This window comes from Urtica dioica, chromosome 5 (assembly GCF_054948205.1).
Source record: "Urtica dioica subsp. dioica isolate 48M chromosome 5, U.dioica_male_clone48M_v1_H2, whole genome shotgun sequence".
NCBI lineage: Eukaryota > Viridiplantae > Streptophyta > Magnoliopsida > Rosales > Urticaceae > Urtica > Urtica dioica.
Window position 1 is genome coordinate 34,244,329 of NC_142760.1, and position 18,321 is coordinate 34,262,649.

General features: G+C 41.2%; 1 protein-coding gene and 1 long non-coding RNA gene across 2 annotated transcripts in view; one reads left to right on the forward strand and one right to left on the reverse strand.

The window, feature by feature from the left end:
- The window catches only part of LOC149398041 (putative sugar phosphate/phosphate translocator At4g32390), a 98,135-nt gene that overhangs the window by 41,204 nt on the left and 38,610 nt on the right, over positions 1–18,321 (forward strand). The window lies entirely within an intron of this gene.
- LOC149398043 (uncharacterized) lies at positions 9,581–12,298 on the reverse strand. The gene is made up of 3 exons (XR_016297160.1): positions 11,966–12,298; positions 10,903–11,096; positions 9,581–9,904 (listed from the first exon to the last, which is right to left on the reverse strand). It is a non-coding gene; the product is annotated as an uncharacterized LOC149398043 (long non-coding RNA).

The following is an 18,321-nucleotide window of genomic DNA, read 5'->3' on the forward strand; positions in this document are numbered from 1 at the left end:
CATACTCTGGCTTGGGATTGGTCTCCAGCCATGATGCCGATTCCATCCTCGGTGGAGAACTTCACCAGTAGGTGGTATGTTGAAGTAATGGCCCTTAGTCGGTTCAGTGTGGGTCGCCCAATGATGACATTATATGGCGACTCCTGATCAACCACTAGGAATGGGATCATGTGAACGACTTCAATGCCTCCGGGAGTTCCGAAGGTGACCGGCAGATCGATGATGACTTCGGTCATGACTCTCTTCCCAGTGAACCCGAATAGAGGCGTTTGGGCCGGAGTTGGGCGTAGCCCCCCGAGCTTCATGCGCTCTAAGGTGGACTTGAAAATTATGTCGGCAGCACTGCCGTTGTCGATGAGAACTCTTTTCACCAAGTTATTAGCTACTTGGGCTTTTAGCACAATCGCGTCATTGTGCGGATGCACAACTCGCTTGGCCTCTTTGTTGGTGAAATGCATCGTCTCGTGAGGCACGGACGGAGGTTCTTCATAGGTAAGGTTTAAGGCTCGACTCGAGGAGCGAAGCCCGATTCGAGGAGAGTGACTCGTCTCGAGAAGCATGGCTCGACTCGAGGAGAACGACTCGACTCGAGGAGCGAGGCTCAACTTGAGGAGAATGACTCGACTCGAGGGGCGAAGCTCGACTCGAAGAGAATGACTCGTCTCGAGGAGCAAGGCTCGACTCGAGGAGAATGACTCGACTCGAGGAGCGAGGCTCGACTTCGAGGAGAATGACTCGACTCGTGGAGCAAGGCTCGACTCGAGGAGGATGACTCGACTCGAGGAGCGAAGCTCGATTCGAGGAGAATGACTCGTCTCAAGGAGCAAGGCTCGACTCGAGGAGTGTGACGCGTCTAGAAGAGCATGGCTCGGCTCGAGGAGTATGACTCGGTTCGAGGAGCGAAGCTCGATTCGAGGAGAATGACTCGACTCGAGGAGCAAGGCTCGACTCGAGGAGGGTGACTTGTCTCGAGGAGCGAAGCTCGACTCGAGGAGAATGACTCGTCTCAAGGAGCAAGGCTCGACTCGAGGAGTGTGACTCGACTCGGAGAGCAAGGCTCGACTCGAGGAGAATGACTCGACTCGAGGCGCGATGCTCGACTCGACTTCGCAGCCAGTCAGTTGCGGTACCTCGCGTTCTTTGCCTTTAGTTGGCGGATACTCTCCTCCAACTCCGTGATGTGGTCGTCCCTGCAATCAGGAGATGGAGATGGTGAGCGGGTCGAGCTCTCTTCGTGGAGCGACTCTTCGTCACCATGCGCTTGGGAGCGCAAGAAGTATTTCTTGGTCCCAGTGACGTTATCGGGGTTGTTAACGCCCTCAGAACGTACGGGTGGTTGGCTACTCATTGTTTCTCATGTTCGAGAAAGTTGAGTTCGCAGAAGAAAAGAAGAAGATGAACAGAAGGGATTTCGGCTGAACAGGTCGGGAAGTCCCCTCCTTCTAGCGCCAAAATGTTGTCGCACGAAAATGAACAACTATTTAAAACCTCGGGCGGTTCGATCCAAGGCCAGACCAAGTGATCGCACCCGGGCCAAGAGTGTGAACTCGATAGTCTCGAGCTAGGGTTCTCTCCGATCAACCCGCCTCTCGGAAGAGGTAGGGGTGAGGAGGGGGGGTGACCGTGCCTTGGTTGTCGGCTGCCTACGTACCCGTGTGTGGGATCAGGTCAGAACGTAGTTCAAGCGTGTAGGACGCTGTATGAGGCGTAGAACCTTGGTGGAGAAGCGTACTCGACGAAGGAGATGGTGCGCGGAGGAGTCCTCGGCGACGTCTCAGAACTTCGGAGATCGCGGGCGAGAGAGAGAATGTGTGTTTTCTCTCTTTTGGAGACGTGGAAGACTCTAAGTCAAGAGTTCCTTGTTGTGGCGGAGATTCCGGACGCGTAGGCGATTCCTAGTCGGAAATGCCGGACGCGTAGATAGCGCGCGCGTCTAGCGTGTTAGACGCGCGAGGGGAACTCTAGTCGAGAACCCTGGGGGCGTGCTTGAGCGTCGGAGAACATTCGGTCAGAGGGAGCGACGTCCGGGAAGTCCCCGAGAGTGCTTCGGAACATCTGAGAACGAGGGAGAGAGAAGAGAGACTGCTTCAGGCCAAATATGGCATCCAGAGAAGCAGAGAAGATCGAGCGTGTCGATAAAAGATGAAGGAATTTTTGGATGACTTCCCCCTCAGTGAGAGGGGGTTTATATAGGTGTTTGAGGGCCTTAGGAGGCTTCTTTCTCGTCCATGTGGGACTAGGAACACGCGCGGCATCAATTGGAGGCGCACGGAGCGCGCGGCGCAGGACGCGCGGCACACAAAGTGCGGCGCAGAACGCACGGCACGGGCGTGTCTTGGCGCGGCGCGCGCCTGCCTGGCGCGGCGCGCTGCTTGCTGCACGGCTGGCTGGCGCAGTGTGCTGTGCGCGCGGTGAATGGCTCGTCTTGCCGGCCTCTTGTGTGGGCCTTATGGGTCTTTGGACACCGTGCTTGACATGCAGAATATGAAGGTCTCTACTTGATGAGAGTGACTCGACTCGAGGAGCAAGGCTCAACTCGACGAGAGTGACTAGTGGCTTGACTCGAGGAGCGACTCGAGAACGGCCCGAGGCTCGACTCGAGGAACAACTCAAGGCTCGACTCGAGGAGCGACCCGAGGTTCGATTCGAGGAATGACTCGAGGCTCGACTCGAGGAGAACGACTCGAGGCTCGACTCGAGGAGAACGACTCGAGGCTCGACTCGAGGAGCGAAGCTCGACTCGAGGAGACTGACTCAAGGCTCGACTCGAGGAGACTGACTCAAGGCTCGACTCGAGGAGCGAAGCTCGACTCGAGGAGACTGACTCAAGGCTCAATTCGAGGAGCGAAGCTCGACTCGAGGAGACTGTATGAAGTCTCAACTCGAGGAGCGAGGCTCAACTCGGGGAGCCGACTAAAGTCTCAACTCGAGGGGCTAGGCTCGACTCAAGGAGTCAAGAGTTTGGGCGAGGGCTTGAAGACTTGCCGCTCTTCAGGACCTCCGGCCTGACCATCGGTCCTTTGAGCGACGTGCCTTCTTGGCGTCTCGGGTTTTCCGAAAACGACCGACAACACAACCTAATTGTAATGAGTGGATCCACAGAATATTATCAGTATTTACCCTTCATGAATATCATCAGCTAGTCGGGATTTACAAAATTACCATTTTACCCTTCTAGCTGTTATTTCCTCAACTCATTTGTCGCTTGTGAATAAGTTAGAAACAATGTATTGACGAGGAGCTAACAAGTCACATTGTTTCATCCAAAGAGTCATGACTCAATTTGGACACTGGCCAGTTCATTTATTCACATTCCAAGGAACAAAGCATGAGGTGATATACATTGCATTTCAGCAATCTTGTACATGAATTTCATATCTATGAGAACTTCACAAAGTTACTCATGACATTCTCACAACTTAGTACTTCACCAATAGGCCCTGTTCGGAATCACATAGTGAGTCCGAACTCTGACTTTCTCAAATGAGAATACGTAAGGTGTGAAATGGCATGTCTCATTTCAGGATTAAGGTAAGCACGATGCAATTCATACGTAGTGACTTCGAGACATAAGAGGTTAAATGGTTTGTTCTTATCTTGTCTCTAGAAGTGCACTGGTCAATTCAGTACCTTCGGAAGATACCTAGAAGAACTATAGAGTCTCCAACTCTCAATGTCTCATAACCAGACATCATAGATTCTTCTAACAATCATACTGAGGTCAATAGTCTTTTGACCCTTAGATTGCGAATGTATTGTTTTAAGCAAACTACGAAGAGTTTGTTCATGCAAATCTACATTTGTCTCTTCGTAAGTTGTTAGGTTTGTTTATGGACTAAAGACTAATGTTTTATCATAAAGCTTCAAACAGAAAAGAAAGAATGAATGAACGTTTCAACTTTATTAATGAATAAGCAATTACAAGCAAGAGTCTTCATGAGACTTTATTACATCAAATGTATAAAATAAAGACTACAACTCTTCTTGTGGGCACCATTGACAACAAGTTCTGCAAAAAATTCTGGCATACCGAGAGACCTGCTGGAAAATACATGGAAGACCACCTGATAGGAAGCCATCTCGTCTTGAAAATGCACTCCAAACTGTGGCTGAAGCGTCTAAAAAAGCACAAGTCAATTCTGGACAATCTCCCTTCACGAAGGAACAAATAGAGCAAATTCTGAATCTGTTACAGTCATCTCAAAATCAGCCCTCGTGTTTATTTGTCCAAAACGGTAACCAAAATTCCTCTCAATCATTTACATATTCCCAACCTAAGCCCACATGGATTATTGATTCAGGGGCATCCGACAATATGACTAGTCGTTCTAGTTTTTTCCTCTCTTATAAACCATGTGCTGGAAATCGTCGAGTCCGCACTGCAGATGGTTCTTTCTCTGCAATTGTGGGCATAGGCGATGTAAAACTCTCACCACAAATAACCTTGTCCAATGTTCTTCATGTGCCAAAATTATCTTGTAATCTTGTTTCTATCAGTAAGCTAACATCCACCCTTAATTGCTCGGCCAAATTTTTTCCCTCTTACTGTGAATTTCAGGATCTGGCCTCGGGGACGATGATTGGCAGTGCTAGGGAGTATGATGGTCTTTACCTGCTGAATGAGGGGATGTACTCGAATAAAGAGGCCTGCCAGAATACTTGCTTCCAGACCACTTCTAATTTTAGTGATGATGAGATTTATTTATGGCATTTTAGATTAGGACATGCCAACTTTCAGTACCTAAAACATTTATTTCCAATTTTGTTTCGAAATAAAAACCCATCTTCATTTCCGTGTGAAATTTTTGTTTTATCGAAACATCATCGCAATTCATATCCTCCACGTATTTACACTCCTTCCAAACCATTTGCACTTGTTCATAGTGATATTTGGGGTCCTTCACGTATATCCACGTGTCATGGGAAGCGATGGTTTATTACGTTCATAGATGATCATACTAGAGTAAGTTGGGTCTACTTGTTAAAAGAAAAGGCAGAAGTGGAAACAGTTTTTAAATTTTTTTATCACATGGTTCAAAATCAATTTAACGCTACTATACAGATTCTAAGAAGTGACAATGGTCGTGAATACTTTGCCCAAGTCCTAGGGAACTTTTTCAAAGAGAAGGGAATTATTCAACAAAGTTCGTGTAATGACACTCCTCAACAGAACGGCATCGCCGAGAGGAAGAACAAACATCTTCTTGAGATAAGTCGTGCCCTACTCTTTTCTACTAAGGTCCCTAAATATCTCTGGGGTGAGGCTGTTTTACATGGTATATATTTGATGAATAGATTACCATCTAGGATATTAAAATATCAAACACCTATCGATGTCCTTCAAAAGTCTTTCCCAAAATCTAAACTGTTTACTAACATGTCCCTAAAAATTTTTGGTTGCACTGTTTTCAAAAAGAATCCAAATAGGAATGCTAGTAAACTCGATCCTAAGGCTCAAAAGTGTGTGTTTATGGGAATTGCTCCAAATCAAAAGGGGTACAAGTGTTTTGAACCAAATCTGAAAAAAAATGTTTGTTTCCATGGATGTTAAATTCTTTGAAAATATCCCTTATTTCAATCCAAATCTTCAAGGGGAGAATGTGTCTAAAGATTTGACAAACTTAGGAATATCTATTAACCATTTTAATCCTCATCACAATCTCAAAAATATTGCAAATCATAAGTATGATACTTTTTTAGATCAAGAGTTAGATTTTTTAAATTCTGATCCTGATAAAGTAAGCAGCGAGATAGAGCAATTAGATGAGATTAATATGAGTGGAAATTTGGATGTAGTTCTTCCTGACCCTGATAATATAGGAAACACACATAGCGAAAGCCCCACAGATTGTGAAAACAATATTGAGCTAGAAAGCACTGATCCTAAAATACCTCATGACATAAATGGAACTCATCAAACACTAGAAAAAGAAATGGCCGACAGGTTTGGAAAACGGTTCAGGCAAATATATGAAAGGAAACTCCTTCATTCAGGAATTGAAGTCATTACAAACCTGCCCTGTCAAGAATCGCAACCAAGGCTGGAAAATGATTCAAGTAAGTCTTCTGAACCTATTCCATCTCTTTCAGACACCAACACCAACCTTGAGTATGATCTACCTAGAGCTCTAAGAAAAGAAAAGCGGTCTTGGGCAAAATACCCGATGTCTAACTATATGTCCTACTCAAAACTCTCATCCTCATTTGCTACCTTCACAACCAATGTTTCCACTGTTCAGATTCCAAATAACATACAGGAAGATCTAAATGTTCCGGAGTGGAGAAAGGCTGTTTTAGAAGAGATGAGTGCTCTTGAGCGCAATCAGACATGTAAACTTGAAGATGTTCCAAAGGACACACCCACGGTCGGTTGCAAATGGGTATCCACGCCTAAGTTCAACAGGGATGGGACGCTTGAGAGACACAAAGCTCGATTGGTGGCCAAGGGGTTTACACAAACCTATGGTATTGACTACACGGAAACCTTTGCTCCGGTAGCCAAACTTAACACCGTTCGAATTTTGTTGTCTATCGCAGTTAATCTAGATTGGCCCTTGCGACAATTCGATGTGAAGAACGCGTTCTTGAATGGAAGACTAGAGGAGGAAGTCTATATGTTGCCACCACCAGGTTTCGAACACCAATTCGGGTCGAAGATTTGCAAGTTGGAGAATGCGTTGTATGGTCTCAAACAATCACCACGGGCGTGGTTTGAAAGGTTTACTCAAGTGGTGAAGAAACAGGGTTATGCTCAAGCCCAATCTGATCATACGATGTTCACTCACCACTCGAGCAGCGGGAAGATTGCAGTCGTAATCGTCTACGTTGACGATATACTCCTCACTGGAGATGATCACAAAGAGCCGGACAGAATGAAGGATGAACTCTCCAAAGAGTTTGAAATAAAAGATTTAGGCAAAAAGAAGTATTTCTTGGCTATGGAGGTCGCTCGTTCGAAGAAGGGAATTGTGATCTCTCAACGGAAGTATATCTTGGATCTACTTAAAGATTCAGGAATGAGTGGATGTCGCCTGATTGATACCCCGATCGATCCGAACAAGAAACTTGGAGATATAGAGCAAGGAACCCCTGTAGATATCCAACAATATCAGCGACTTCTTGTTAGGCTTATTTATTTATCTCACACACGACCTGACATTGCATTCGCTGTGAGTATGGTAAGCCAGTTCATGCATCGACCTTATGAAGAGCATCTAGAGGCTGCCTATCGAATTTTGAGGTATCTAAAGAACAGTCCAGGTCGAGGTCTCTTATTTAGCAAGGGGGATGACAGGAGCGTAGCAGCCTTTACAGACGCAGATTGGGCTGGCTCTACTACGAACAGAATGTCGACTTCTGGATATTGCACTTATGTGTGGGGAAACTTGGTAACGTGGCGTAGTAAAAAACAAAGTGTGGTGTCTCGGAGCAGTGCAGAGGCAGAGTACAGAGCAATGGCGAATGAGGTATGCGAAATTCTGTGGATTCAACATGTCCTCAAAGAGTTGAGAGTGGAAATCAACCTACATATGAAGTTGTTTTGTGACAACAAGGTTGCGATAAGCATCGCACATAATCCTGTACAGCATGACAGGACTAAGCACATAGAAGTTGATCGACATTTCATAAAGGAGAAACTCGAGACAGGAATCATTTGTATCCCCTTCGTCAAATCCGAAGATCAAACTGCAGATATCTTGACTAAGGGCTTGTTCAAGCCTACTTTTGATTTTCTTGTAAACAAGTTGGGAATGTTCAACATTTATGCACCAACTTGAGGGGGGCTATAGATTATTAGATAATATCACGTGTAATACTAGTCAGAGTTGTTTCCTTTTATTTAGCTATTGGTTAGATCAGTAGTTAGTTCCTATTATTTAGCTAGTTGGTTAATATTTTGTAGCTAGTTATTGTGTACGTACTGTGTATCTATATATAGCCTATTTTGGCTAATAATGAATTTAAGCCATTCTATTCTCTAAAACTACAATAATGTATGAAGGACATTCAAGAATCCATCTAAATTGGTACGCTGTATAAAGGCTTTGCGAGCTAATAGGTGAGCCACTTTATTCCCTCCGTGAGTGTGAATGTATATGAGCTGACATGTACACCATTACAGTCCAGTGGTGTGTCGATGACGTGGACGAATGGTTAAGTTAGTTACACCACTTGCAAGTGGTTGTATTAATGTATATAAACTCTGTTACGCCCCCATCGATCTAAGAAGAAGAACAATTGCAAAAGATGAAAAGTATTTTATTTTGCCAAGTGCTGCACTGTTAAATAGAATTAGAATTAATGACAATTTGTCTTTTGAAGTATATGGCGATTTTAACAACCTTTCCCGAAACTTTAAAAATTGTGTTTTACTCTTTAAGCTTAGATTTCAAGACAAAAAAATTTGTCCTTATATAAAGTTTTCGGTTAAAAAAGTAAAACAAAAATGACCATGTGCATGTCACGTGATGACTAAATTAGAGGAAATTATAATTATATCATTTCTCATTAAAAAGTCGATATTAAATTAATACCCATTATAAAAAAAAATTAAAAATCTATCTTTCTCTCGCTCTCTCTCCTTTTTACAATTAGTCTCTGAATCTGTAAGACATTTAAGCACAATTTATGTTGAATTTTAAGCAACAACATTACAATCCAACAACAACGAAGAGCCTTCGAGACTTCAATGAATTCCGGGCTTTTTATGTTCTTTGTTTGGACCAAGCGATCTGGTTTCAATTTGTTACTATAGATGCTATCGAGGAGGAATCAAAATCGGACTCGTCTTCGCCAGAAAATAAATCCTCTACCAGCGAACAGTTCCCACAAGTCATCAATCGTGATTGGTGAGGGTTCTGAAGTCGGAGACAAAAAAATCCGACGATGTCGGTGCATCTAGAGCAGAGTAGCTGTTGTAGCTGTTGTCGATCGCAAACGCCGCTATAAAACAATCCGACGTGGCGTCCGTCACTTTGGCTCCTAGAAACCTTGTCACAACTTTTTTTTAATTTTTTTATTTTGTTTTATTTAAAAAAGAACTAAAATACCTTTGTATCAATAAACAACTGTCATTTTCCGGCTTTTTTGACGAATAATTTTACGGAAGGACCAAAAGAAATCTGAGGTCTTTAAGCTGAAAAGGGAGAATGACATTTTTTAGATTTTCGAGATACGGATGTTAAAATCGCTATAGTTAGAGGGAGTCTTTATAGAAATAACCTTATAGATTTTTTTTTTACATCATTAGCCTCATAGGTAAAGAATTTGCAAGGCTAACTCTCCCCTTTAATGAAATAAATCAAATGCCTATCATACATTTTTCTAAAAAAAATGTAAAATAAAAATAGCAATCAGATCTCTTTATTATATTATATTTATATTAAAAAACGAATTTGACTTAAAAAAATATTTTTTTCATAAGCATTTCATCCTCTCTAATGGAAACTACTCACCTTAGTCAAATCCAACTTTTTTTTCATTAGTCTTTCATCTTCTTTAATTGAAATCTCACCCTAATCATCATTTCCAACTTCAAAATTCGTGAGAAAGAACTCAAGATTTCCATTGTTGAGCTCAACAAGTTGAAATCAAACACTTGTAAGTGTCACGACCCGCGAGCGACAGCTCGCCCACGAGCCGCGACCGATCGACTCCAATATCATACATATTAAACAATAGATCATAATAATTTTATATATTAAAATAATTTGCGAAAATCCGGGGAAATTTTTCGCTTTTATAACTTAGAGTCTTATAGCAACTCCTATACAAATACATTCCGGAATGTTTTAACAAAAGATACTAACCCCCGGTTAAGAAACCCCATAGCCCATAGGTCAAGGCAATACGCGCTCGGTCTCGATCTTCGATCTCGTTTTCTGCTTACAAGCTTTTCCCTTATCTACATTACCAAGGGTCATAAAGCTATGAGTCGATTGACTCAGTAAGCAGGAGTCTAACCTATGAAAGAAAACATCTAATGCAGAGCCATGTGACGTGGAAACAATCACATAAGAATGCAGGATGTCATTGCCGCTAATTCTCTAGCATGCATAATGTGTGATCACATCCTAACTAACACTTGTCACTCCACAAGGTTATACATTTCTCTGTTCTAACCTCCGGAATGGCAAGAGACCAACTTCAGACTTCGAGCAGCCGTCTTCCGCTGGCCTAGAGTTTTCGTTTTGTCTGGGATCCACTAGTGGTACCATTTCCTTTTCATTATAAAGTCAACGCATATTGGGCTCTTGGCGGCAATGAGCTCGCGAATCGCGACCTTCACCCATTCCACCGTACGGTGCCTGCATCAGCTACCGTCAAGTCTCCAGTCCCGCAATGAGCTCGCGAATCGCGACCTTCACCCATTGCGTAAAGAGTACTCAGCGCACGGATTTTTAAATCCGCTTCATACAAGTCATTGACTTGTAGGTACCACCGACAACGTTTTTAATCTTTGGGTACTCTAGCGTATAGAGTACACGACTAAGCATATACAGGAGAGCGTCTCGAGTTAAATCCCGAAAGAATTATTGTTTCCCTTTCATGCTCGTTAAGTGTTTTAGATTGAAGACTCAGGACGTGACTCTTGGTACTTCTACCCTCGGCTCGAATCCGAGAGTCCAACCTGCTCTCCTGTCACACCTCAAATCTAGCCAAAGTCTATGGTTAGCAGAGGGATCTAACTACAACAAGGTAGCAACGTGGCTGGTTCAAGTTAGCGTTTGAACCTCTAGGTAAAAACCTAACTAAGATTTTCCATAAAGAGTGGCCGAAGCCTTAATCTTCGGTGTTTGTGTCTTTTAAGGCTTTTCCTACTCTTTATTATTATTAACACGTAAATGCACGTAAACATGATTATTCCCTTGGTAAGTAGTTGACTTATGTCTCCACGCTTACCTGGAACAGCTCGACAGAAAGTTCGACAACTTCCAGCGATGTCTTGCTTTTCACGTTCTCCGGAATACTTGACACCTGTCGAAACGTCAAAGGAAGAGTTAATCGAGTTTTAACATCGATAACACTTTCCTCGAAACTTCAAATTCCTGCTTCGTTGCCTTTGACTCTGTCGGTTCCCGCTCGTCCGTCTAAATCTGTAATCCCTTTCGCGGAATCCGATAACTAGTCAATTCCTCAAATTCCTAACTCTTATGAATTCCGAAATCAAAATCCGACATCCCGACCTAAAACCCGAACTCAAACAAATCAAGCAACCCAACACGAATCTCAAATCCAAACATAACTTGTCACAAAATTTTCAAACATGTCAATAAACCCTTAGACATGTCAATAAAAACGAGCCAACATGCCCATAAACCCATCTCGGCCAACAAAATCATTTCCGTATTCAAACCGAGCTAACAAAAACAAGTCGATTCTCAAATCAAACAAACCAATCACGACGTAACAATATTTCCAGAATCGACACTCGGCAAAGAACGTGTCATAACTTCCGCTACACAACTCGAAATCCAACGATTCCAATTTCATAACCAAACTAACATCCATACCTTTCTAACAAGATATTACAAGCCAATTTCGGACTTAGGCAACTAACTCAAAAGCATCCCACAAATTCGGTTTACAAATTCGGTATTCCAAGTTTTTCCAGTTTTGAAACACTAATTTCAAAAATTCATAACTCACTCAATACCCAATGGATTTACATGTTCTTGGTCATTTTAGAAAACCCATAACGTCTACTTTCCAGGAAAAATATCAACAAAAATAATCTCAGAACACATTGGACTGTCCACGTCCGTTTCTACAGGCTGTGCAAAGCAGTAAAAACCAACAATTCCAAACCAACTCCAAAATCAAACCAATTCACAACTTAAACAAGCACCAAAACGAGCTTAAAGCCACATCTAAACCATGAAATCAAGCTGGGAGAAGAACGCCCCAAATTCAAATCCACAAACCCTAACCTTTAAAATCAATTCCAGAGAGATGGATTCCTCACCTCAATCCACGAAATCAACCCTCCCCGGTGAGTTCTCACCTCTTCCCCGTCGTTCCTTCCCCGGTCGGCGTCCACGGCGGCTCGCGGCGAACGTGCGCGACAGCGTTCGGTCTCGGGAATAGGTGGCGCGCGAGGAAGAGAGGCGAGATAGAAGAAGGAATAAAGATGGAGGAGGTGAAGGAGATGAAGATGGCTGTGAGGTGGTTGGCCGGAGAGTTGCTTGTGGTGGTTTTTTTTTTTGTTCTTTTTTTTTTTTTTCTTCTTCTCTCCTTTCTTCTTTCTTTCTTCTTCCCTTTTCTTTTCCTGGTTACGCGCTAAGCTGCCGAGTGATATATATCACTCAGAAAATAAATTCAGCCTATGACGATGTGGCAAGGTTAAGCATATCCTCTTATTTACACTCTAACCTCTTTTTCTCATTTTCTTTCAAATGGGTCCTAAATTTTCCATTACAACTATACTCGTTGCGACTAAGTTTTTTAATTAAATCAGTGACCGATCGGATTTTAATTAAATAATTAGACCGAGAATTTTCACGTTCGTTCTCGATTGATTTAAATATATTCAAAATTTCTCGGAAATAATTCTCGTCCTTGAGAATTTATTTTCATAAATTATATTCCGGAATATTTCCTCGGAAAATAATTTATTATTCGAGACGAACTCGATAAACCCTTTATTTATTCCGAGATTTTCCATTACCTTAAAATAATTTAAATTAACTCGATAAACTTCAACGTCCATAATTCACTCAATCAAATAATTGTAACAAACGGAAGCTCGTTAATTTCTTTAGAAATTTACCATCAAGTTATACAAAATCCATACTTTACAATCCCTACCCCCTTAAAAGAGTTTCTTCCTCGAAACATAGAACAGAGCAGGGTACTTCTATTGTATTTCACAGCTTACGTATTATCATTTGAGAAAGTCAGAATTCGGACTCACTATGTGATTCTGAACAAGACCTATTGGTGAAGTACTAAGTTGTGAAGATGTCATGAGTAACTTTGTGAAGTTCTCATAGATATGGAATTCATGTACAAGATTGCTGAAATGCAATGTATATCACCTCATGCTTTGTTACTTGGAATGTGAATAAATGAACTGGCCAGTGTCCAAATTGAGTCTTGACTCTTTTGGATGAAACAATGTGACTTGTTAGCTCATCGTCAATACATTGTTTCTAACTTATTCACAAGCGATAAAGGAGTTGAGGAAATAACAGCTAGAATGGTAAAATGGTAATTTTGTAAATCCCGACTAGCTGATGATATTCATGAAGGGTAAACATAGATAATATTCAGTGGATCCACTCATCACAATTAAGTTGAATTCTTGAGTAGAAAATAAATTCATTTGAACCGAGAGATTCTCAGTGTCAACTCTTTAGTGAAGTCAGTTGACATTAAGCTAAACTTGGAAAAGGTTTGTGAACTTTTGAGTCCAAGTACGTTAGCTCAAGCTTTGTTCATTTGGATCCATGAGGTCACTGTCACAAATCATATCGAGTAGGAATAGTTAAACTAGAAGCTAAGTCAAAACAAGAACGAGACAAGTTTTACGAAAATTGTCAAAATGGTAATTTTGTCTTTTTGGACATAAGATGAAATGAATGTCAATAAATTTTTTGACAATGTCATATGATGACATATTAATACCAGGCCATGATAAGTTTATTGGGCCTTGTGGATTAATTTCATTTCATAGAATTTTCCTTGAAAATTCTTAATGGACTTTTCTTATGTTGTCATGAACAAGTGATGAAAAATCTAGAAACATCTTCTACAAGGCCTTCTTGGCCGCCCAACCCATAGTGTGAAAGAGAGTTTATTTTGTGCATTAATGTATGAAGATACTTACCAAAAGAAAAAGAGGAAACAAATTTCCTCTATGAGGAAGATATGGAATTCGGCCAAACAAGCAAGGAGAGAGCAAATAATAAAAGAGGAAAGAAATATTTGCTCATGATTATGTGATATTCTATAGAAGAGGAAACTACCTTATTGAAGGTAAAACCTCTCCTATAAATAGAGCCCTCATTCCTCTCATTTTATTCATTCCACATAAGTTAGAGATTGAGAGCTTCTCTCTCTAGACCTTGTGGTGGCCGCCCCTTCCCCCCCTCTCTCTCTCTAAGTTTTCTTTCGTTTTTGTTTTGGCACCTAGGTCCACATTTGACCTAGTGTTTTTAGCTCTTCGACTTTGAGACTTGTTCTCGAGTCGTCGTGTTTAAAAGTGCCCACACACTAATTCCTTTCTTTCTCAAGTGATTTTAGTGATAGAAACTTTCGTGGTTGCTCGAGTTCCCGAGGAAAGAAGAGAGACGTGCTGCGAGGGGAGACGAACGTTTCAACCTTCCGAAGGCTTCTCAACGTTCAAGCTTCTCAAAGGTTAGTAAATATATAATGCTCATTAATGTTTTAATTTATATGTACTTGCTCTTTGTCTAGGTTAGTAAAAACGTTTTACTTGTTTTAAAGAAAATTTTTAACTTCCGCCGCTTGCTCGAAGCGTTAAACTTTTTCTTAACCCTAGATCAATTCCAACAAATGGTATCAGAGCTATGGTCAAAGATATGCATGTACATGTAATTAAAATTATGAGCTTAAAAATCGTTTTCGAAAGTTTACTAATTTTGTGACAAGTTAGAATTGTTTTCTTAGATTTTTTTTTAATTTATTGCTCGTGCCTTTAAATTAAAAATCATGTTGATTTTCTATGAGTTTGGGATGTTATTAAAACACATTAGAATCAGTTCTAAATTTTTTCAATTTTTTATAATGAAAAACGTGTTTTTAAAGTTTGAGAAATTTCGGTAAATTTTTGTGACTAGTAATCTTGTCTGACTAGTTTCTTTTATTTACTTGATCCGTTTTATGCTTGTTGTTATTTCTTTTATACCATATTATTACCTTGTTAATAAAACGCATATAAAAGCCTTAACAACTTCCTAAAACGTTCCGTTACACTTGATTCTTTTTACGCACCCAAAAGTCCGAACTTTATTTATGTCCAGTTTTCTCCGAGCACGAGAAAACCCGCAGTAAAAGTGGCATAACTCTAAGCTTATAATTCAAAATTTAATGATTCTTGAATCAAATTAAAGGTATGTTGGTCCTCTTTCTAATGCAATCGGTTTTACATCGGAGCCGTCAGTTATGGTGATTTTACTCCGAGGTGCGCGGCTGTTCCGAAAGTCCAATTTTTTAGAATTCCGGATTTTCAGCCCCACTACCATGAGTTTAAAACTCTAATGAGAAACATTTCTTGAGAAAAATTGTTTTTCATAAGATTATAAACATGATGTGAAAGATTAAAATGTTTTGATTTTTGAAAGTTTAATTGAAATTGAATTTTTTACAAAACTAGTTTGAATTTTGAAAAACCGTTTTCGTTTTCAAACTTGAAAATATTTTGTCATCCAAATCAAATAAGTTTTTAAAATATTTTCAAAACTATATCTATATCACATATGTTCAAAATCTATATGCTCTTGAAAATTTGAGTGGGAGGTCTCCTTGTAGACAAGCCGAAAAATAAAGATGTGTAATCTCAAACTTTCAAAGTGTTTGAGTGAGGTGAAGTTCACACTTCCCTCATGCACTTTCCCGAATAGAAATAGGAAAAATCCGAGTATGTAGCTTGTGCCTTTATGCACTAACACTGCTCTGAACATGAAGATCTAGGATTCCTTTCTAGTTGTCCACTATATCGCTCTATAACTAGGAAATCCGTTTCCAAACTTATAAGAGTCGATGTACCAACTCCAAAAACTAAGTGGGATGGTTATACTTGTTGTTTGTAACCCACGATCCCTAACACTAATGAAAGAAGAAATTAACGTGAGACTAAAAGTCACTCTTGTGGCCCTCTCTTCAATGGGAGTACTCTATGATGTTTTTGCTTCGATCATTGCTCAATGAGCTACATCCGAGAGTGAGACGATGAAGACAAGGCCTCCTCTTGGGGGATTGTTTTTCAAAGTTGATCTTTTGGACTAAGTGGTTGGTTGCACACATAGCCTCAATCCCTAGTAATCCTCCCTTGAGGCTCTGCGAAAGGATATGAGTGATCAAGACAATTTAAAAGGTGGCTAGTCAAAATTGGTGTATTGACATCTTGGCTAAGCATTAATGATGTGTCATTTACTTATAAATGGAGATTTTTTGCGGCCTTCTCTTGAGGGAGTAAATTATCGTTTGGTTTATAACACCTTTGGATTTTATCAAATGTTAAAAACTTAAATCCTAAACCAAAGACTAATCATAAACTTGTTTCAACTCTTATAGACAAAATGTCTCTCAACCCTCTCTCAACCATTCTTTCCTCGAATAAACTCGAAGGTGACAATTACGTCGCCTGGAAACGTAACCTCGACATAGTCCTTACTGTCGACAAGCATAAATGGGTTCTCACCACCCTCTGTCCTCAAACGAATGAAGATTCGACGCAAGAGGAAATAGACGCCCTGGCGGCCTGGCTCCGATCCGATGAGATTGCGAGGTGCTATATTTTAGCATCAATGTACAATGTGTTGCAACAACAACATCGTGACATCGAGACTGCGGCTGATATGCTTTACAATCTCCATGAGATGTTTGGAGGGCAAGGACTTCAAGCTAGGAAACAAGCGGTCCGACAGTTTATGAATTGTCGCATGAAGGCTGGAACTCCCGTTAGAGATCATATGATGCTGATCATTGGCTATCTAAACGAAATGGAGATCCTTGGATCTGAGATTAATGGGGAGACTAAAATAGACATGATCTTGGAAACTCTCCCCGAGTCTTTTGATACCTTCAAGCTGAACTACTCCATGAACAAGCTAGAGTACACTGTTACCGAGCTTATGAAGGAGCTTCACACCGCTGAGGGACTCACTAAAAAAAAGAGGGCTCAAGGAGAGGTACATGCTACAGCCTCCACCTCTGGATCTAAGAAGAGACCTCGCAAGGCCGAGAAGAAGAACCAACCTAAGGTTCAAAAGAAGAAGAAGACGCCAAAGGCTGCTAAGGTGGACAAGTATAACGACAAGTGCCACCACTGCAATGAGCCTGGTCACTAGCGTATGAACTGTCCTGCCTACCTCAAAACCAAAGAAAAAGGTATTGTACTTGTTACTGAAGAAGAGAGGTACATGCTACAGCCTCCACCTCTGGATCTAAGAAGAGACCTCGCAAGGCCGAGAAGAAGAACCAACCTAAGGTTCAAAAGAAGAAGAAGACGCCAAAGGCTGCTAAGGTGGACAAGTATAACGACAAGTGCCACCACTGCAATGAGCCTGGTCACTAGCGTATGAACTGTCCTGCCTACCTCAAAACCAAAGAAAAAGGTATTGTACTTGTTACTGAAGCTTGCTTAATAGCTGATAATGTATCATCGTGGATTATTGACTCCGCTGCTACTAACCATATTTGCTGCTCCTTGACTGGTTTTAGGAAAAGCAAAAGCTTAGAGGATGGCGACTTCTGCTTCAAGTGGGGCGATGGGTGTTGGAATCGATCTAGGGTTTAAGAAAAAGTTTAACGCTTCGTTAAGCGGCGGAATTTTAAAAATTTTCTTTTATAAGTAAAACAGTTTTTACTAACCTAGACAAAGAAGCAAGTACATGTAATTAAAAACCAATATGAGCTAAGAGTTTACTAACCTTTCTTGAATCTTGAACTTTGAAGAAGCTTTTGGAAAGTTTGCAACGCTCGTCTCCCCTCGCATCACGTCTCTCTTCCTTTCCTCGGCACCTCGAGCAACCACGAAAGTTTCTATCACTAAATCACTCGAAATAAAGGAATTAGTGAGTGGGCACTTTTAAACACTACGACTTAAGAACAAGTCTTGAAGTCGCAGAGCTAAACACTAGGTCGAGTGAGGACCTAGGTGCCAAGACAAGAAAAAATCAAAAATAAACTAGAGAGAGAGAGAGGATTTTCGGCCAAAGTTCTAGAGAGAGAGTCTCTCAAATCTCTTAAACTTGGATGAATGAATTGTGAGGAAATGAGGCTCCTATTTATAGGAGAGGTCTCACCTTCAATAAGGTAGTTTCCTCTTCTATAGAATATCACATATTCATGAGCCAATTTCCTCTTTTTCCCTTTGAGACACTCGGCCAACACAAGGCTTCTAGAAGTCTTGATTTGTTTCCTATTTTGTTCAAGGCCTTGCCTTGTCTCTCACTTGGCCGCCTACCTCTTCTTTCCCTTAGAGGAAATTTGTATCCTCTTTTTCTTTTGGCAAGTATTTCATACATTTATGCACAAAATATTCTCTCTATCTCTTGGGTATGTTGGGCGCCTATCTCACTAGAAAAGGCTTCTAGAATTTTCTTCACTTGTTCATGACAACATAAGAAAAGGCCC